A 22,824-nucleotide genomic window follows, 5' to 3' on the forward strand; every position below is an offset into this window, starting at 1 on the left:
TGCGCTGCTCTGCATCATGTGGGTTTCAACGTCTGTTTCATCACGTGGGCTGCTTTGCATCACGTGGGTGTCAATGTCCGCTTCATCATCATTTTTGCACGAGGTGGAAGGCAAGGTGTTACGAGAGCGATTCCTCCGTTGCAAAGCACAGTTTTTATAGTTGATTGTTATTTGGTTTCTAGTAAGTCTTAAAATTATCTCATGTTGATTGTCAATATTGGGGAGGGGGTATTTCTGTGTGTTTTAGTGGCTTATAATGTGCATCCGGTGAGATTTACTTAAAGTACAGGCAGATTCCGTTTCTTTTCGTTATTTCGGTGTATTTTTGAGATATGTAACGTGCATCACGGGTGAGGCAATATTGGGGAGGGGGCATTGTGTATTTTGGGGGTTGAGATTTACTTAAAGTACAGGTGGATTCAGTTCGTTTTGGGGTTTTCTCATGCAGATGTGCGACGTGTGTTTTAAGGATTGGGGATGGGCACAGTGCGTTCCTCCCGTCCCAATGGGACTAACACTGTACCAGTGAACAGTACAGCGAACAGTTATCCTCTCCGCTGGAGGGAGGGGGTTGCAGGATTTGGTATGTGCAGCAGATGGGGATATGTTTCTTATGCAGACAGACGCATATGGGTACGAATTTCCAGCATAACTGTTCAGTTATTTATTTCTCCTGCAGGAGGGGGGGCGATTTGGCATTCCCCGGGAAGGGGATTGTTCATTTACCCCTTTGCAATGTGTGGAAGAGAAGGCTAAATGGAGGCCTTGTATTGCTTTCATTATCAATCACACATTTAAAGTCCCTATGAGACCCCCTAGCATTGTGTGTTTGTTTTAAAGCTTGCCGATACTTTCTGAAATGCCTTTACGGCTTAATGACGTGTATCTGTTACCTTGTTGTGATGTTTTCACGTGGGACGTCTACGTGCTTAGGGGGAGGATCGCGGAGGCAGGAGTGCTCCACGCCGTGCACGGGCAGGTATTTATTTTTTATTGCGCTTATTCATCTCGGAGAAGTGCCAGGTATATTTAATTATATTTTTATTTACACCGAGCTCATACACAGGTGTTTCACAGCGCGGCAAGGGAGGGGAACGTGGGAGAACAAAACACTGGTGGGTTTGTTTTTCCTATTTTGTTTTCAGTTGCACCAACAGTGGATCTTTGTGTGTCTTCTTGGCTAGTATCCCCATCCTAGGCTTCACCCACCCCCAAACAGAAGTGGTTTCTGGCCGTGCCGCACATGCCGAGGGAAGTTCAGGGCAGATTCGGCTGCCGCCATCTTCACCCTTATCCAGTGGGGGAAATTGAAAAAATTTGGTGGGGGGTCCCGCAAGGGCCAGGGTGGGGGTGGAGTTCAAGGGGCGGGGCCCAAAGAGTCAGAGTTTGGGGGGTGGAGCTGGCAGTTGACCTCCGATCAAAGCAAATGTCCAAAATAATAGTTTAAAACGGCGCAATTTCTTTCATGCTGCTTCTTTTCCAAACTATATATCAATTCCACTTCCATGGCACTGGCGATGAGTTACTTCACTATGCAAATAATAGTTTTGACCAGTGTTATGTTATGTTAACGGTACTTATATAGCGCACCTTCACCAACGGGATTGGCCCCCAGGCGCTCTGGAGGATCTGTAAATGAGAAGGTGGGATGGGTTAGTAAGGTGGAGAGGGAGTAGGATAGTTAGAGGAGTGGTGTACTGTTGGCAGCTTCAACTCGGTAGACACCGGGTGCTGAGCTTTGGTGCTGAGCTTTGGTGTGAGTAACATGTGTTGTTGCAGTGTGGTGAAGTGTGTGCAGCTTGTTGTGCGAGAGATGATTGTTTGATTTTTTTTTTTTTTAAAGTATGCAGAGAGTTTGATTTTATATTGGTTAGTGGGTTATGTGACATTTAACATGCAAGCATTTACAGTTCTGTCTAAGTGTAGCACTTGCTGACCTACATAATTCAGTCTAAGTATGGCACTCACTAATCTTCACAATATTATCTAGATACCGCACAGGCTTATGTTCACAATTCTATCTAAGTGTGGCACATGCTAACATTGAAGTTACATCTAGGTGTGGCCTATGCTAACGTTCACAATTCTGTCTAGATGCAACGCAGGCCCAAGTTAGGAATTACGTCTAAGTGTTGCACATGCCAACATTTACAGTTTCATCTGAGTATGCTGCTTGCTAATACAATCCCATCTAGATGGGAGGCAGAGCTAGGAATTCTGACTAAGTGTGGCGCATGCCAACATTCACATTTCTAACATTTCAATTGGAGTTCTATCAAGTGTGGTGTATGCTAAGCCTTCCTAATTCTATCCAAGTAGGCAGAAGCCGATATTCACAACCTATCTAGATGCGACGCAGGCCAGCGTCCACAATTCCCTCCAGGTGTGACACTTGTTAACATTGACTAGTATGTTAGGATGCAGTGTAGGCAGCATTTCAAACACTGTCATGGTTGATATCTGGCTGGTGGTCACACAACTTTCTAAGTATGCATGGGCTAAGTCTATGGCAGTCTATGCTATGGGAAGGTAAGGTAGAGTGGCAGGGGCTTTCTGGTGTAGAGTGACTGCTCTACACCCTACCCATGCCACACTTACAGTTTTTGTTGGTGTCTGTTTGCTGCTGGCTTCCTTGGCTTCCCCTGCTGACACCTGCCCGACACCTCTTGGAGCCGCCAGTGTAGGAGCCGCCCTTTGCTTTGGGGCCCTTAGCTGAAGGGGCTGCCAGGTAGAGGTCTGCTCTGGGGATTTCAGATTTGTCTTATCAGGTGGCCAATTACGGGGGGCGAGAGGAGGCGGAAAAAACATGGGAAGCTGGTCGGGGGGCGGGGAGAGGGGACAAGGCTGAACGCCGGCAGCTGGGGGATGATAATCATTTAAAGAACCCCCCAAAGCGGTCCCAGGGTCTTCCACTCACCAGTTTTGCAGAGTAAATATTCTTTAAAATGCACAATTTGCATCCCATTTTATAAAAAAGCTCCCCCCTTGGGTACTATTCAAACATGGTCAGAAAAGGAATGAATTGCCGTTTACAACTATGGGACACTTTTTCATTGGTGCCTGAAATTTTACGGCCCAGTCCGACCCACACAAGGGAGCAAACCGTACCATCCATCTGTGCACCTAAACTACCAACAGCATTGTTAGTCTACACTGTGATCTGAGCTCATACAGAGGATTATTTTGAGCAGACTGTTAAAGAATCATGTAAAGGAGCAATTACTCTAGCTAATGGTAAAAGAGCAGATAATCTGTGGGGAAATCCTGGTTTAAACCGAAGGATTGTCCTGCAACCTCATTCTTAAAACCTGCTGATTTCTGTTCGCCATAAGCAACATTTTCTTTTACTTGAACCACACCCGGCACAGCTCCTGCAGCTCCCCTCTGAAAGCAGTTGGGTGGCTGCATCGTGTGGGATAGTTTCAATGATAATGGGGGTATTTATTTATTCATGCCATGTTTGACGGCTACCTATATATTTTTTTTAATGCAATGTTTGTCGGATACAAGCATCCGACAAACATTGCATGAATAATCCGGGTCCATGTATCCGACAAACATTGTATAAATAAACTGAGTCGTGGCTGAGAATTGTAGCCTCAAAAATAGGTTTGAAATCAGGGATTTCAAACCTATTTTTGAGGCTGTTCCTTTCTCGTGCCCAGTTTGGGGCGGTACTGCACGGGGTCACCAGAGGAAGTTACAGTTTGCTTTTCCTGCAGCTGTGACCTGTATCAAAGTCCTGCTGTGTACACCTAGGTGGGTGGAGCCATCAGAGCGCTCATGGCGGCAATGAGCTGCTCCGCCCCCCTTACTGTGTGCCGCCGCGGGCGCTTTCTTTTCTTTCTTTTTTTTCCAAAGTAACGTGATGAGGGCGCGGGAAATAAATGCAGCATGGACGTGCTCTTTCCTGAATTTGGATCGCGTGTCCATGCTGCGTTGTTGCTTCCTGCTGCTGACGCCAGCGTCTTATTGCCTGGTAAGGGATGCCGCTTCTCACCTCAGACCGCCACACCACAGTTGGACGGAGTGCCGGGAAGCAAGTGTTTCACGCCTTTGTCGGTCGTTCTGCTTCCCTCTCCCCCTTTGGACCCACGAAGACTAACGCGTGGGGAAAGGTGAGCAGGGGGGTTGGATCACTGCAATGCTGTTTCCCCCCAGATCCCCCCCTCTGTGTCCCACCTTGCTTGGCCATGGGGGAAGAAGAGGCGAGCGGCGACGGAAGCACGCATTGCCAGTTTTGTATGATGTCCAGCTCCCCCACAGAAGATTGCTGGGCACTCCAGCAATCTGCAGTGGGGTAGCCGGATATCGTACAACACCGGTCCCCCCTGCTTTGGCTGTCCCTCTGCCTCGTCACCCCTCTGGTCCATGGGACAGCGCTGGCCGGGTCCGAGATCCGGTATCGGATGTCTGGCCGGATCTCTGAACCTGGCCTGCTTCAGCCATGACCAGGCTTTATCAAGCCCCCAGCTTTGCAGAGGGAAGCTGGGGGCTCGGTGACCTAATCTAAGCAGGACTCGTTTACCCAGCCGTCACTCGCGCATTTCCTGGCTATGTTTGCTCATCCCGTTTGTTTTTCTGTCCTGAAAGGGACACCACGGAAATCAATGGACCATGAACATCACTGTGGCGGGGAGGGGTGTTGTCACTGTTGAAAGCAGGCATTCTACATTCTGGACACATTATTGTTCAAATGTGTGTTTTACACATTCAAAGGAAAAAAGTAATTTCCAAACTCAAAAACGCTGCTGAAACTTGCGTTCACTAGTTTTCTTTGAGCTGTGTGTGTTTTAAAAAAAAATAAAAAAATCTCTGAGCACCACACCAATACAATTTGTGTGCCCCTTCCTTTGTGTTTTATCACAGGTTATACATTCATAAAGATGTTATGTTTACAAATAAATCCATTGTGCTGACAGCAGTTATTAGGAAATTAAACTGGGTTCATGGGTGCCAAACGGAGGCAGAAATACCCCAACCCATCCCTTGGCCAAACACATTTTATAGTACTTCCTTTTTTTAGTAATTGCAAAAAGCCCCATCGATTTAACAGGTTTTGCGTATTTCTTTTTGTTTTTATTGTTTTGGTTAAATTCAACCTTAAACACAGTCTCTCTCAGCAATGGTCTGTCAACCTGCTGAGCTACCCTGGGAGCCATCTACTATAGAGCAAGTCTGTGCATCCCATGATATACTAAAATCACTGCATTACCAACAGTACATTGGTTGCACCGCTGCCATAGAAGTGATTTAAAGTGGAATTTGTGTATATCATCCAGCTGTGGGTGCCAGGCCTTCGCCTTCATGTGGCACCATATGTTGCAGAGAAGCCAGTGACCCTTGTGTCTGGCATGGCAGCCGCGGCAGTCTGCTGCTACGTCAGCGCTGTCACCTAACTGCAGTATAAGCTACATGGCTATTACTCGATGTTTCCGAAAGTTGGCTCAGTGAGTTAAGAACTACTGTGTCGTATTCTATGTAAGATATGTAGATGAATGATTTTAATGCCAGCAGGCTGGACTTCACAACTGTTAAGGGTAACCTATAACAAGCTGATGCTCTTTCTCTCACACACTCTATTATTTTGTTTTGTCCCGGTGACTGAGTGCGAGTCACGTTTTCAGGTATGTGCTCTTGACTGCTCTCTCTACCAGCTGGGGTGGACTGGCCTAAAGGGAACTTTTGGAGATTTCCCGGTTCGACCCTGCACCCTAGGTCCCTTTTGTGTTCAGGGGAGGATGTATGCCGACTGGCAGAGTGTAGTGCGCACATATTGGTATGGTCAATCTGGTACGTTTATAATATTTTTTTTATTGTACTTTTTCAATTGCAGGAACATAAATTGGCTTAATCATCCCATCTTGGACAGCAAAGTCCCCAGTGGCAATGGCACCATAAAAAATCCTGACATCTGTATTAGGACTTTCTGACGGTAAGAATGTCTTTTTTTTTAAAACAACTGTATTTTGCTGTGGGTGATGTTGGGATAATTTTAAAGGTATAGTAGGAGTCACAATCGGGGATTTCAAACCTATTTTTGAGGCTGTTCCTTTCTCGTGCCCAGTTTGGGGCGGTACTGAAAGTTCACGTCTTATGTGGGAGTTGCATTTACAGTGCCCTGTGTACTCTCTCCTAGTTTCCCAGCGTTACGTCCTGCTTACTAGCTGATGCCTAAAACCCAAGAGCTGGTTTTAACCCCTGCTCATTTTTGAAATCTCAGGTAGACCCATGTATTCTTGACTAACTGTTTTCATTGCAGCAGCATCGCTCCAAGCGTCGGTGTGTCAACCTAACCACCTGTGTCCCAGCAAGAAAAATCCAGTGAACCACTTGACCCAGTCACGCAGGCAAGTAAGGATTTCTTCCCCCTATGTAATATTGGTTGAGTAGAATTGATGAAGGTTTATATCGGCCCTGTGCAATGTGCATCCAGGTGTGGTTTTCGCCGCCCTGTGGCCTAGTCCGGGACCACAATTCAACAAAAAAATTCGAGCCAGAACTTCACGATCTGAACAGGGAGTCTTCTGAGACTTGTATCAATGTGGTGTTTTTTTTAAAAATCCAAGCAGCATTTCTGACCCATTACTGCTGAGTTTGTTTTTCCCCCAAACTGTTCACATGGTTTTGTTTTTCGCCCCCCTCCAGCCTTTTCAATTTTCAATTTTAAATCTTATGTGGTGTTTTGTCAATTTAAATCTTTAAAGCATTTAAAATTTTTGAAAACTTTAAATGCTTTTAAAAAAATAACGTGTCATAAATTATTAACGTGGGGGGTTTTCAATGTTTTCAGAGTCAGGCTCCTTTTTTAGATGGATCATTGGTACTAAGTAGGGCTGTACCGAACTTCGGCTTCGAGTAAGTATTCGGCCGAATTTCGGCTGAAAATCAGCTATTCGGCTTCGGCCGAAGGTTCCTGGAATACTTGCTCGAAGCCGAAGTTAAAAAAAAAAAATCTTTTTTTTTTTTTGTAAGTCCTCTTTCTATGATTGCCAATCGTCTCTCAATGTGAGAGACGATAGCCAATCCTAGAAAGTAGGACAGTGGGAAAAGCAGCAGCAGCCAGTAAGCTGAGAGCTTACTGGCTGCTGCAAGCAGCACAAGAAAAATACCCTGCACCGAGGCCGAGACTAGAAGAAGATGACCAGAAGAAAGACGGACATCGAGGCGGCATCAGGTAAGTCTTTTGTTCGTATATTTATAAAAATGTATACGTGTGTTGTGAGTCCAGCTCTTCTGATAAAGAGTGCTCTCCGTGTCTGTGTGCCATTCTATGTGCTGTGGTGCCCTGCGGGAGGGGGGGTATGGGGGGAGGGGGGCACGGCATACTTTCTACTCATACCTTTACTCATACCTTGTGTCTGCAGGGGAGAGGGGGGGTTGAAACTGTGTATTTTTTGTGTGGATTTGAGGACCTATTCAAGTCTTTGCAGAGGTATGAGGCCTGCTTTATGGGTTGCAGCCGGCAAATGCCTGTGAGTTGAGTGGTATTTGTTTACCCCTTTCACCCCAATCCCAGGACCCAAATACCCTGCCACGTGCAGTGGCTCTTCTCCTAGAGTTCTCTCACACCACCCTAGCGCTTCAAACACTGGATCCATGCTTGCCTGCAAAGTTTCCTCCCCATGCCAACTAGCCGGCTAATGGGGAAATAATGCCTTCATTTACTGCATAGTACTCAAAGCATTTTATTTTAAAATATGTGTATTTAGGCTATCTCGCGATCCTTAAAGGAAATTCTGGATTACTTCTCAGAGTGGGCCTGTACATGCACACCCCCCTCCCACACCCCCCAATAACATGGTGAAAGAAGAATGCACTGGCACAGTTTGAACTGCGTTTACTTGCAATACAATGGCATGGCTTGCATTTGGGAAAACAGCTTTCGACCTGCATTAGCATTCTAGAATATGTAGTCACTGCCCACAAGAGTACATTGCAGAACTCTGCCCCGCCACGCTACCAATGTCACTGCCAAGTTGTAGTCCTATTTTAAAGTTTGAGGCTTATCCTGTTTCTTTGATTTAGCAAACAAATAGCAGCATAGAAGCATGTCTAGCTCTGGGAAGTGATGTGTGTCAGGGATGCTTGGAGCCTTCAACTAAAGCTCCAAAGGTTGGCACGGTGCTAGGCAAAGGGCAGAGATGAGCTGGCATGCACACAAAGCAAAAGGCTGGCATTATAAAAGCAAAGGCTAAGCGTACCCTCACCCAGGGCACGTCTTCCTTTAAAACCATCACAGTAAAACCGTCTTAGTGGGCATGAGGCAATACGAGAAATACAGGCTGTGAAGGGCATCGCTTGCAAAGGGGGTACATGAGGGGCCGGGCAGAGCGAGTGGCAGAGGAAGAGGGGTAGAGATAGAGAGAGATGGGGAGGGGGGGATGGAGTAAAGCACAGATAGGCAGAGAGTGAGAGACAGCGGGAGAGCGAGAGACAGAGAGAGAAGCAGAGGGAGGAGAGAGAGGGGAAGTGAGGTACAGATAGAGAGGAACAGAGAGAGAGCTACAGGGAGAGAAAGCGGGAGAGAGAGAGAAAGGGAGAGAGAGGGAAACAAAGGGAGGAGTGAGAGAAGAAGAAACAGACAGGGAAACAGCATGAAAGATTAAAATAGTGCGAGAGAGAGAGGGAGACAGAGGTATGGATAGAGAGAGAGAGGCACCTAGAGGGCGAGAGAGACAGGCAGAGAGGAAGACAGAGTGTAAGGAAGAGAGAGAGAGAAAAAGAGGTTGAAGATAGAAGGATAAGCAGGAGAGAGATAGTGGGGCAGAGCAAGCCACTTGGAGTCCGATCCTAGCAGGATCCTTGCAATGCTTTTATTTTTTATTTTTATGGTGCCCCCCCACCCCCTCCGTTGTCCCGCAATGTTCTCCCATGTCCCCCCCACCCCCTCCGTTGTCCCGTGGTGTTCTGCAATGTCCCCCCACCCCCTCCATTGTCCCGTGATGTTCTCCCATGTCCCCCCCACCCCCTCCGTTGTGGCGCATCGCAGTATTGGCCAAATTTTCCCATAGGAAAAGGGTTAGGCTTGCTGAAAATGTGTAATATGGGGCCAATTTAAAAATTATTTCTAGGGCCTCTTTTGGTTGTGCAAATGCTCAAATGGGGTTGAAAAAGGGCAGCTGAATGTGTGCATCCATGATGCGCGCATTCACATGCTCTTTACTGTCTTGCGAAGCAGTATTTCTCATGTGCTGGACAATGTATTTAAAAAAACAACTATTCGGCTCACTATTCGGATTCGGCCGAATAGTTTTGCTAACTATTCGGTATTCGGCCGAATAGTAATTTCACTATTCGGTACACCCCTAGTACTAAGTGAAGAAAATATCTTTTTCACTGTACCGATTGGGGGGGGACGGGGTCGATTTAGAAAGACCGCACTGTGACCGCTCAGAGCAGTCTTTCTAAATCGAACAATCATACTTGTCAAGCCCCTGTCACACATGAGTGCGTGCAGGGGCTGACAGGCGCTGTGAGACCCAGCAGTCATCACAGGAGGCAGAGGTGTGTTTTGGACTGTGTGCACATGTGGGCAAGATGCGTGTGTTGGGGGAGGGAAATTGGTGTTTCGGTGGTCCCCCCGATTGACAAGTTAATGAGCGGGTGGGGAAGGAGAGGGAGGGCAGGATGTGAATTATGCACTTTAAAGTCAATACAAAAACGGCCGGGAAAAAAACAGTCTTTTTTGTGTTCGGGCTTTAAAATGCAGAAATAACACATAGAACTGGATAGTTTCCTGGTGCCCAAAGATGGTAGAATTGGATAGTTTCCTAGTGCCCAAAGATGGTAGGAATCTCAAACGAAAAGCGCAAGGAGAGGTGGAAACGGACACGAGAAATGCAAAAACACATAAATGTCTTTTTTTGGGTTCACATGGATCACAGTTGCTGACAAGTTAAGCTGCAGTGTGTGGTTTGTGGCGCTACGTTAGCAAGCCTGAAGCCAACACTTAAGGTGCATTTGGAAACAAAACCTTAGCAAAAAAGACCATGGATTTGTTTGTACGGCAGCTACAAGGCATACACAAGCAAAAGACACTGTTAAAATGTGGCCTCAGTACCTGCAAATGCTTTGGAAGCTTCTTACTACATTATCTGGGGTGCGGGGGGCCCTTTACAGATGCTGAGAGTAATTCTGCCAACAATTCTCACTGTCAACCGGGTAATGCTTAGTAACGCTGCAGCAGAAAAATGCAAAAGTATCTTTGTCCGACACCACAATTTTCCGCCACATTACTGACCTGTCCTCTTCTATCAGTACAGAATTGATATTGTGCTTGAAATATTGGAGAAATATTTTGTAAACCAATTCAGGGCAGAGCAACTGCATTGACATTGTTAACTACTTCCTACATTCCCACTGCCTAAAGTGGGAGGCGTGTGTTGGTTTTTGCTTGGATGGGGCTCCTTCAATGTCTGGTGCTAGAACTGGGTTAAAAGCAAAAGTGTTGATAGTAGCTCCACATATATTGTGAGCACACACACACTGCGTGATCCCCGGGAAGCTTTGCCTGTGCGCAATATGGGGAATACACTCGCTGAGGTGCTGACTTTTTTTGTAAAGATTGTGCATTTTGTTAAGATGCACCGCACAAGAGCCCATCTGTTTGCCACATTATGTGCAGAAATGGGAGCTGAACATGATGCTTTGTTTCACACGGAGGTCAGGTTGCTCTCCAGGGGGAAAGGTTTTATATTGTGTTTAGGAACTCTGGAACAAAGTGAGACGCTTTCTCCTGCGTTTAGACCAGACGAAAGAATAGCCTCTGTGTGATTCACAATGGCTTGTACTGTTAGCTTACTATGGTAACCTCTTTGAAAAGCTACATTTTCTAAACCTCTCCGTGCAAGGCACAGAAAAGAAACAACATCATTGGTTATGAACACAAAAATGTCAGCATTTAAGAAGTTGGAGCTTTGGCGGAGGAGTGTTCATGTCTGTGTCCGACGCGTTTCATTATTAGCAGATTCTCTTGAGGACGTGGAGTATGATCTTTTCATGTGTTGCTGAACTATTGGGAAACCATCTCAGAACCACTCTCAAAAGTACTTTCCAGAGGACAATTGTAGCATCAATGACTGAGTGGTTCAGCCTTTCCTGACGGACGTAGGGGCCCGCCCACCTCCCAATACACTTCCAGGAGGAACTAATGGGACTTCAAAGTGACCGCCTACTGGAGTCAATTCAAAAAATTGTCCTGGGGTGGGGGGGATTTTGGCACAATGCAGTTTCCTCCTTTTATCCAAATGCAGTCAATGTACTGTTACCTTTCAGCAACTTGTACCTTTGCAAGATTACATTTTCAACTTTTGCAGCCCTAAAGACTAAATATCGGTCAAAGCTGGAAGAAAGCCAACCACCGGTTATTTATTGCAAAAATTGAACCCAGTAGTGATGGCTGGCTGCTGAAAGGCAGGCCCACCCTTCACACTAGCTCTCCAGTATGCCACTGTCCACCTTGCAAGTGACTGCATTGATAGTAATCAAGTTTTTGTACTTAAGTATGTCCTACGTTACTCTTTGAAATAAATATCCAACGCTACTTTTAGTCACGTCCCCTGTAGCAAAAATTTCTGAATGCTGCGTTTGCAAATATTTACCCTCTAATTAATTTGAGTTATTGCAAGCAATGATTTTGAAAGAATGTTGTTTGGCACCCACACCTCCATTTGGCACCATTCTACACCAGATAAACATTTTGGAGTCCATGTGGATAGAGGAGCCCATGCCAGGTACCTTTTTCTTAGTGAGGGCTTCGTGGTCAAACAAGTTTGAAGACCACAAGACCACTGCCCGTAGAGTGACTATCTTGTTATCAAGAAAAACATTTTTTTTTAAAAAAAGGGCAAAAAACCTAATTGCTATCTTGCTGGCACCGCTATATGTTAACATATGTTTTGATTGTTAGTTTGGAAGAGCACTTATCCTCCCTGGTCCCTAGGGGACAGTGCACGTGTGGCCTTAAACGGTAGAAGCTTAATGTACTAAACAAACCTTTGCAAAATCCCTGGTTGCTAAGTGGTCCATTATCCACGTGCTTGCTGTGCCCTTGTGTGCGACATTGCTATGTTTCCGGTACGGTGCATATACAACTCGTACACATGACCGCACCTTCAGTGGGTAGGAGCGAAATCATTCCGGTGCTTTACTGGGAAGGAAAGAGTTGCACGGACCCAGCGATACTCAAGATTGTCATCCGCTTAAGAACATTGCAGTGTCACATAGCCCCTGTGAGAATGTGTCTCTTGTATATAGAGGGCACAATGCTTGTAATTTTCAATAAGTTGCCCAGATAGCTGCATGTCAGTGCACAGACACCCGCTGGCATAGATTTCCCTTGTGTGGGGATTGTTGATGTGTGGCTTGTGCGAAGCGTGTGTGACTTTCACAGCATCTTTAATATTGCTTAATTCTGAAGCAGGGTGCTGAATGGCAACGTTTTGTTTGGCTAGCATGAAGGATGGCTAAGTTCTGAAGTGTGTGGCAGACTGTTTGAGCCGCTGTTTGGTACAGGGTGTGCTGCACACAACGCCAGGTGTAGTCTCAGGCTGGGGATGGTTGAAATGCCCTGATGAATGAGTTCTTTGATTCCTGCGTTCCTCCTTCTGGTGGCACATGGTGCTTTGGGCTTAGATTTGCTGTTGTGATTCGGCGCACAGAGAATTGTTGCAAATATTGGCCATCCAAGGTCTCATGAAGAAGGGAGAGAAAAAGACCCTTAACCAACAGTGGACAGATGCCCCCATCTATTTATTTCTCTTAGCAATGCTTGCAACCTGATCATTGCTTTCACATAAGCCATTGAACACCAGCCAACTAAAAAAAAAGTGGCATCCATTAATTGTCCAGCAACTGAATTTGCATTAAAGGAGAGTTTCAACGCTCCCCATGCCAACCCCCCCACCCCCATTTCAAGCTGGGGAACATTGTTGAGATTTGTGTAATGTGAAGTGTTACAGGGCATGTACTCCGTGAAGTTCAAGGTCAAAGCACCCCTAAAGAGGTTCTGTAAAGCTGCCACCCCCTAAAAAGCGAACTGTCTGGCATTCAAAGACTCATTTTATATTGTAATGCTTTTGAATATTTTTTTCACTGCTGGAAGTTATGGATGCTATACCCGCGAGGCAGAGCTTTTTACGCCATTTATTTTAAAGGGCACATAGATGGCTTGTTCACCCCCGTTTTCCATTGCCTTTTCGTTTCACAGTAGGGCTAGTTGTGCCAGCCTTTATGCGCAGGGGACCATGTTCTAATTCCCCTCATGCTCTACTCATCTACGGTTAGTTTGTTCAACACTTTGGGGAAATGGCTACATGATTTAATATATACAAATGTAAGTTTCAGGGACTCTGGATTACTGCATGTTCTAGTTATACTTATGTCATACTATATAGGTTGATGAGTTTCCCGGAGGGATTTTATTGGCCCTTCAATGCGTTTTTTTTTTTACATTTTTAATTTATTTATTTTTTTCAACCACTTGACCTCAGCAGTTATTTGAAGATAGTTTGCCTGTAAACTTTATTGAATGCTTGCTAGGGATTTTGATCCCTATCATTAATTTTGAAAATATCTTTTTTGATCATTGTTTATGATGATCTGGGGTGAAGGCTTTTATGTTTTTCTTTTTCTTTTTTTTTTCTTTTTTATTTTTTTAAAAATCTAATGGTGGGACCAGTTCATTCTCGTTAGATGATGCTGAGCTATTTTCTTGCTTGTCTGGATTTTTCAGCAGCCTTGTGTATCAGGACTGGCAGTGTAGCGGGAATTTTCTGACCTGGGCGTGAAAGGAGTGCTGTGAATTGCTTTGCTATTTGAAAGTGGGAGGTCACTTTATTCCCTTAACCCCTTAAGTGCCAAGGGCGAGGTATCTTGTCCTTGGATTACCTCCCTGTTGCCAAGGACGAGATACCTCGTCCTTTGGACCAAGGGGTTAATGAAACAGAAAACGTTAGAAGGCATTGAATGGCAAAATCCCAAAATCGCCAAAAAAGGCCTTGGCACTGGGGGAAAACCCATGGCAGTTAAAAGGTTATGGCAGTGGTCTTCAAGCCTTTTTATGCGGAGCCCCCCCTTGAGTAAAATAATTTCTGCCCCCCACCACAAATTCTTACTTTTTCTATTAAAAAGTCACCATAATCCTTCAAGCCCCCCCCCCAACTGGCATCCTTTGGGCCCCCCAGTTTGAAGGCCTCTGCCATAAGACGACCTAGCTGTTCAGCATACAGACGCCCCCTTTTCATGGGTGGGGCGACTCCTTCTCAGTTCCACACAATGACTGTTATACGGATCAGGCTGATTGCTTTCAAACCGTTGCCAAGTAGGGGATAAATGCTCCTACTGGCTGCCCCTCTCTGGCTTTAATGCTGTTGCTGCTCCAATGCCCCCACAATGTTCCACACAAATAGTCCATGCCTTCCTCAGATAGGTGCACCCGACCCTCTATGTAATAGGTTAGCTACATGTATCCAGCCGTGGTGCATGTGTGAGAAACTATGGCTTGGTTTACTTTTTTGCTTTTTTGCAGGATTTTTCCACTGCTATTAGCGCTGCACTAGTTCAGCTGTAGTGCCTAATTTATTGCACATTAGTGATGCTTATGGGGGGGGACTTGTGACCCTTCTGGAGGATAGTGCCTGGCTCATATTAGCAAAGGCCTTCCTGCTAAGGTGTAATATTTACTTTTTGTTCCCCCAGTAAAGATCACTTTGGTCATGGGTTCTGTCACTGCATATCCTCCTATTTCCTGTACATGTTGCTGTCTGCAAGGTGGGGCTCTCTATGGTTGATATTTACATTTAAGAAACTGAAACATGTGTTTGTCTTTTAAAGGACACACACAAAATGACTGCAGCATTTTAGGTAGAAGAGCTCGGCAGTTAAGAACGTATTGCCTCTCCAGAACACACACCTCTAAATTTGCGAACAGATGCAACTAGTTAAAGCCACAATGGGTGGAAGTCTTGGAGGTAGTTAACCAAGCACCAAGAGACGCTTCACTCATAAATCGGGACACATCAGGCAGGAACATACATAGCGAGCCCACTATAAATTAATGGTTTTGGGTACAGACCTGGTTCACAAATACTTGGCACATACTAAATTTACATATATTATTGCTTCTTTTAGACAATAGCTCTAATCATCATGGCACAATTTGATTCAGACAATTCTCTGTACATTTGAAAGGATGGGGAATTTGAGCCTTTGCCATTCCTGGTGAAGTTAATTGGAAATTGCTGTTAGAGGGTATCGATGAAAGTAGAAGAGAAATACGCGAAGAAAAGGATTTCAAGGAGTCATGCTTTTCTAGTTAGGTGAGCAATGTATTTTTTTTTTGTTCATCTATTTGATGTTTGGGGGAGGAGGGTACATCTGACGTCCCTATGTGGAGTCGTTCCCCTTTTTCACACATACAGATGAATGCTACACAATGCCCACCTCATTTGCAGCATCTCTTTCCTCTAGAATAACTATAGATGGTCTACTGATTTCTCTTATGTTATTGGCGAAGCGCCATGGGTTGAACACCCTCGGGGACCGTAGTCCAGGTCAGAGTATGTGTGCAGCTAGGACAGAATGGATTGCTATTGGCAAATCACACTCTACCTCCTTAAAGTTAGGTATATAGTCTTTTAGAATGAAGGTAAACGATCAGGGTATTCATCTGTAGGTGAATTTATTCCCATAAAGTCAGTCGACACATGTTTCGACCTTAGCCTTGAAATTGAAGTTGATTGTGAAAATATCTTGAAACAATTTTCTGATAGTAATTGATGATTAAAGGGTTGAGTCCCGAGAGACCTGTCAATGGCTGGCACCTTGTGCTAAAAATCTTTAGTGGTGCTTGGACATCCTGGATTGTTTCCCAAATCGATAATTCTTAAACTATCTTTTTTTTTTTTTTACATCCTGAAAATGTAGTCCACGGGTTGGGGAACTAATCTAGGATGTCCAAGGTAGAGCGTGATTCGCAAATACCAATCCGTTTTCTGTCCTATTCATTCAAGGCCTTTATGCATAGACCTTGGGGAATTGGTGATGCAGCTCGCCACTATTTATAAATTATAGTGGTCACGGCGCACTCTCAACGGTATGTACCCATACACATTGTTGTGTGTGCAGCTACACTGAGTTGTGGGTAGCTGCATGGGGAGGGAGGGAAAGCGCCAAGGAGAGCAAGAATAAGCAAAACTCCAAGGGGGCGGATAGGGTCATGCTTAATAGGAGTCACCCCAGTGTACAGCTCAGGAAAAATGTTTGTTGTATTGGTAGTCACATTATGAAGTTTCAACTTGCCTTTTTCATACCCACAGCCAAGAAACAGTATTAAGACACAGGAAACATTTGATGAAATAACGAAAAGCTATAATTGAAGCATTAAAAAGAAAGGTAGAGGAGAAAAAGCAGCTACTGGTGGAATCTGGAAAAAGAAGATGCAGTGAAAAAAACAAGAGAATTATATTGTTAAAGCTGATGGGTGAAAACTGACTATTCCAAAATGTATTAATGGCTGTTCACAAAAGCTGGAATCCCTTTTTGTCAGGGATGGCTAGTGTTCTTCATTCCTTCCTCAGAACCTGCCTATTACTTCACCTGGACAATTGATAGACAGCATTAAATCGGCAGATGTCTGTGTAATGTGCAGTTCCCAGAGATGTAGCTGTGCAACAACTGCAAAATATTGGACTACAAAATAACCAGTCAATTGTCTGCTACAAATGTTTTGTCGGACAGATCTAATTTGACAAGCTCAACTCTTATCACCACGTCTTCTTAACAGTGTGTTCTTGTTACAGTATGACGGCCATGCCTGTTTGGACCATGAAGTGACACCTACACGTTACCACACACCTGTGCAATCTTTCAGATTACGGTTTAAAAAAAAAAAAAACAATGGGATTGGAACATCCCCACAACCGAGTTTGGTTGCTACGTCAGCCACTGCTACTAATCTACAATGTAATTGTAGCTCACATGCTGCTCTGTGAAACTGAAGATGCAAGTGATCTTGTGTGTAGAACTATTATAGTTGATCTGATGAATTTGTAGGTTGGTGCCAACTTGTAAATGGTACATGTTTTTGTGCTATTGGATTTCTGGGTCAGCTAATGTTTTCTTGGGTGTGGTGAATGGTCGAACTAATTGCTAGCTGCTCATAGTGATATTGGGTGAAGTGATCGACAGTCTTGTCATGCAGGTAGACCTTCTGTTTAGGTCACTGAAAGTGTTTATTTTAGTGCAGTGATTTGTAATTGTGGGAGTGTATTGGGTGTGATGCCATGTTAGCTAGAGGATGAGATATGAAATGAGGGAGTTTAGAGGTTGGTTCGTGGGGTGGATTTGTAGTATTGTATACTAAATCAGCAAACCTTGGTTAATGACATTTGAGTGCTCTAGCAAAGATGGCAAGTAACGGCTGCAAATTCCATGTTTTCCAGTACACTATCCATAAGTCTAACCCTATAGTAATACCACCCATCTTACACACAAGGAATCAAAACCCTTTTCCTAAATCATTTGAAAGCAACATCCTCCTGAAGTTGTCTGCAATAATCGTTCACAATTTCAAACCCATCCTAAAGTTGTCATGGTGTCATCCTCTAGTAATCCCCACCCATCCCTGAAGTCATCCTGGAATAATCTGCACCATCCTGAAGTTGCCATGGGGGTCATCCTGGAGTAATACAAGATCATCACTGGAAGTAATCAGGACTCCTCTTGGAGTAGTTTCTGTGATAACTCTAGAGTCATCTCATTTGAATATTGCAGCCTATACACATACTTAAGGGTGGTTTCGGATGATCTCCCTGAACTAGCCATGGATGACTCTAGGATGGTGTCACCTGATGACTCAAGAATGATTCCAGGAAGATCTTCCTTTTTGACTTGGGACAGCACGGGACAAACTGTCAAACCTTCACGCTTGCACACTGATCAAAGAATAATGCAGCAGTTACACTGCATAAAACGTGCGTGGTTGATGCTCAACTCGGGTAAAATAACAGAACACCACAACTCTTTCTATTGACAAAACTTCTTTACCGCAAGTCTAGATTCCCCAGCCACTCCAGCGCCTGATCCACGTAGCAAATTTGGAATCAGAGCAGTCATACCTTTTCTTGACCCAGGGGCCACTGGCACCCCCTCACCTCTAGAGCAAGCGGTGCCCATGCCCTCCAGTCAGACCCATTGACTCGCCCAATAAGCTCATTCAAAAGCCGAATACCGGAACACTAATGCAGCTATATCCCTCAGTACAGTTCCAGAGCCCCGTCCAACTAATCCTTAAGCGTATCCTGAATCAAAAAGAATCGTTTAGCTACCTACCTCCCACCAGCCTGGTCCTCCTACCGATAGCGCTGCTCTGCTTAACTCGCCCTTTGCTTATGTTTCTCTTCCTCGTTTCCGATTCCCGACAACCAATCGCAGAAAACACAGATCTAAAATCCAACTAGAGCGGTAAGATATAATCGGATACTGGGACAGGCCTAGACGCCATGCTGGTGGGTAAAACAACCAGAAGCATTTTCAGCTAAAACAAATAGACTGCTACGTATTGTAACAGTAATGGGGAGCCTGCTACCTGAAAATGGCTATAACTTGTGTCACTTCTGCTTATTAGAAGTGTTTTTGGTTTGCCTATCTTGTTTTATATAGAAAATCATTTAAATGTTACTGTGTTTTGCATAACTATGAATGGTATTTTTTTTTATTTATGTAAATAGCATACACTATACATATGGTGTTGCTATAATGAATTGATTAATACCAGTCAGGGGGGTGTCGGTGCCTTTCAACTTTTTCATTTGATATGGACCCAAGCCTCAGGGGCCCCTTAGATTACCCCCTGTTGTATTATAAGCATTCCCTTAATGCTGTACATCAAACAGCAGTGCACATTGTCAAGGCTGCCTTCGCTGACGCGATCACTGACTTCTGCCTCCCAGTATACAGCAGGGCAGTGCACTACATTCAACACCTCATCGCCTTTCCACACCTTGCTAGATTTCCAATACATTAGCATTTCAATTTTGCCGCTCATCCGGCATCCTCCAGCCTTGATGACCTTTTTGTCTTTCCACCTCTTTTGCTCATTGTTGTACGACCACAGTGACCACTATGCCAGTTGATGGTTGGCCCGCTCCTTCTTCACTAAAGGGGTGCCATCATGTTAAGGTGCTGACTAGGCCTGGGATACAAAGGAACTGGCGCCCCTACCTCCCCTTCCCTCTGTTCTCAGAGTGTTTGGCAGATCCCCTTGATGACATGTGACTGGAGCTTTGCAGCTTGAATGTTCCTTTGACTTCGGCTGCTTGCACACATTCCTGGCCTTATTACTGTCTACCAGTGTTAGGCTGTGTGGGCTGCCCCAGACTTTGTTTGCCTTGAAGGCGAATACAAAGAAAGCGTGCCCCACTCACATTGCTCTTTCCCGATGAATGTTCGCCTCCTGCTTTGAGAGCACCCACCCTCTCCCAACACTGGTTTTCCCTGTTCACATTGTTTTTCATTACATTTTTCAGCATTTTTCACTGCATTGCACTTATCAGGGAATCTGTGTTTAAGGAAGAAATGAGAGGTAGCTCAGCAGGCTGAGAGAATGTAGGTGAAATCTGTGTTTAAGCTACATGGCAATGCTCAGTTTTGATTCCGCATTCAGCCAAATTGGATTGACCACTTTCATTTTTTTTTTTTTATAGAAGGCAGTTATGTTTGTTTTTGAAAACCTGTTTCTATATCATTTGTTTAAATATTACCAGCTTTATATGAGCCCAACTGTGGAAGTTAATGAAAATAAGGCACAATGAGCTATAGTGGATTTACCGCAAGGCCATTTCATGAAGTTGGCCACCCTTGGGGCCGCGAAGCAGACCGTTGAAATTGACTCCTGCTCACCTTTTGCCGGCGGTACTGCTTCCAGTTTATTTTTATGATCTACCACTCTGCTGAGCAAATTTTTCAACATTAGAAGTAACTGAGCTCTCAAGTCATCCAGTCCTATGCATGAGAGAGACATCCAGTACTGTTTTTTTTTTCTGGGATTCGTAGTCCGAGGCATAGCCAGGATTGTATAAAAAGTGGGACCTGAAGCTAATGTAGTTGGGTCCACCGCAGTGACAATAACATTTGTAAATGCCCACAGAGCGCTGCTGAGAGAGCATTTACGCATTTTGGGTGAGCCTTGCCCGCTGAGGCCCTACCCTGTCTACACCTCTATTTCTAGTCCTACATTTAAAACGGATGACAAAATTACAGGTCAGAGAAATCCAAGGAAAAAACAGGCATGGATGACTTTCTTATGCGTGTAACTAGGAAACTAGAAAGCTCTGAAGTCGGAATGTACGTCATAATGTATCTCAAACATTGCCCTTACCTACCTGTCCAGAAACAATCTGCATGACCTACCCGGGCTGCATATGCGCACTTATATGACATTCCCAGATACAAGGGCCAGAACGTGGCAACTATCACCTCCACCCTGATCAGAAACGCAGATGTAGGCACCATGTACGTACCACTTATGCCTGTAACCATTGTATTCACTACTTGTAAACCAATGTACCACCTACGTTTGTAACCATATTGTAACCATGTGTAACCACTACTTTCATGTAAACTAGCGCCCAGATGCCCCCTGGTTTGGTGCACTTTATAAATATCAAAATAAATAAATAAAAAATAATGTACAGGACAGTGGGGCACAATGTGACGGGACCTTTGGAGTTACTAGAACAGAAATGCTCTTTATATGAAACGCATACATGCCAACATGCTCCATTCCATTCGGAAATGCTAGTCTTAATGCTAGAGGCTCGTTTTAATTTTAGTTAACATTTTTTTGCATTCTCGGACTTGCAGCCCTGGATTACCCCATTATAAATCCAGGACTACAAGTCGCAGAATGCAAAGTTTAAACCAGGACTGGTGAAGCATCTCCTGAATGGAGTGGGGCACATTGGCATGTATGGGAACAATCAAAGCTGCATATGCACCCAGTGCGGTACAGCAAAGTACACCACAGCCACAAAGCATGAGGCAAAAAGTGCTACAACCCGCACTACTGTGGATACTGTGTAGTCATATCTCTCGACCTGTTCAGTCTCCAAGATAGCAAGATAGGCAAAAGCAAATGTTTGTGTGGGTAATCCCATTGAAATGAAAGGGAATCAACGGTGTAGTTGATAGAACTGATAGCCATATTTTAATTTAAACAAAGATTCAGACTCATGTTCGTTACAATGATCTCTCTGCCACTTGGTTGCTGACCCAAACTCAGGATTCCTTCTTATACCCTTTAGGCAAGTGCTCTACACCATCCATTTCTTTAACATAATGCATCGTAACCAGCTGTTCTTAAGGTATCGAGTTACTTCTAAAACTAGGTTTTCCACTTTCCTCTTTCTTCTCCATATGCAAAGAATTTACAGAATACTAAACTGAGCCGCGCACTGAACCTTCTACTAAGGCACCTACCGCCATGCCTTCTCAATATACACATATAAAAAGTAGCAACTTTCAGTGTGAGGTACTAACCAAACATCTTTCAAAAAGTATTTATATAAAAACAACAATAAATAGTATTCTATTGTTATGCCTTGCATCCAAAATGTGCCAACACTACACATAAATGAAGGCAAGCTTGCTCAAAGTTTATCCCATGATCACTAAAGTATGTAAGCCTGTAACAGTTGGTATATACTGCAAACCACTTATACAGTGCAGTTTTGGAAACGTTAGCCTCTTTTTAAATTTGAATTATCCTATTTTTTTTAAATCCTTTCTACAGGCCTGACCAAATAGACGTCCAACAGCCTAATATGCACACTCCCTATAGAACTACCTCATGGCTGATGCATAGAATTCAGGTAATACCCTCTTCTCTTCTGTTGCACTCACTGTTACTTAGGTTTATATATACAACTTGAACAGAACCCTGTCCCATTAATTTAGTGTTCTGTTTTAATTTTTCCTTGCCATAGATATACACCTTCACTGGGGTATACCCAGCGCCGTCTGGTTGACAGAATAACTGCTGTTAACCAATGTGGAAGACAGGGCAGTAGTGGGGGGATACCTTTCATCAAGCGTTAAAAGTGACAGATGGCTCACCCCTTTCCATGCCCCCTGAAACCTTATACATTTGATTGAACCCCAATATATTCAATTGGACCCACAATGTTTAATATAACCCCGATGTAGGGTATAGATGGGGGTGCAGTTGAACCCTATAAATGTCAGCTTGCTTTAATCAGCCCACACCATCAACCTTTATACACAAAGTGGCTTTCCCATGCCTACACAAAAGCCCAGACTGATAGTTTTGTCAATGTTTGTTCTTTAATGAATTGCACTGGCATTTTAACCCAGAGATCTTGAACCAAGTTTGCAGCAAGTCCTCTCACCGAGTCCACTCCAGGCATATGTTTAAACTCTTTGCAATTATACATGTTTTGGTCCCAGTTAAGAAATGTTAAAATTGCACACAAATTATCCACAAATCTACTGTTGTTCTCCGTATGTAGACCTTTGTTGGTTTGGAAAATCCCAGGCCATGTGGGGCACAATGAGAGGCCCATAATAAAAGTGTCACAAGCATACAGTGATGAGACGGTGCTTAGGTTGCGTATGTCTCTGTCGGCTCTCCTAGCTGAATGGGACAAAGGAGTTAAAAGGAAATGCGGTTGGCTATGGCAGAGAGTTGTATGCATTATAAGTAGTTCTCCACTGCACTGTTATTTGAAAGGATATTTGTCAGTTTTGAAAGGCCGGACCATTTGGTTATTGTGGGTCAGCTTGCAGAGATATTCAAGATGTCAT

At 44.4% G+C, this 22,824-nt stretch overlaps 1 long non-coding RNA gene across 1 annotated transcript; it reads left to right on the forward strand.

The window, feature by feature from the left end:
* Positions 1-51: 51 nt before the first annotated feature.
* Positions 52-22,604, forward strand: LOC138580738 (uncharacterized). The gene is made up of 4 exons (XR_011304342.1): positions 52-181; positions 5,837-5,935; positions 6,263-6,354; positions 16,320-22,604. It is a non-coding gene; the product is annotated as an uncharacterized lncRNA (long non-coding RNA).
* The last annotated feature ends 220 nt before the right edge of the window (positions 22,605-22,824 follow it).

The sequence above is a fragment of the Ambystoma mexicanum genome, chromosome 1p, assembly GCF_040938575.1.
Source record: "Ambystoma mexicanum isolate Mex_15411 chromosome 1p, UKY_AmexF1_1, whole genome shotgun sequence".
Lineage (NCBI taxonomy): Eukaryota > Metazoa > Chordata > Amphibia > Caudata > Ambystomatidae > Ambystoma > Ambystoma mexicanum.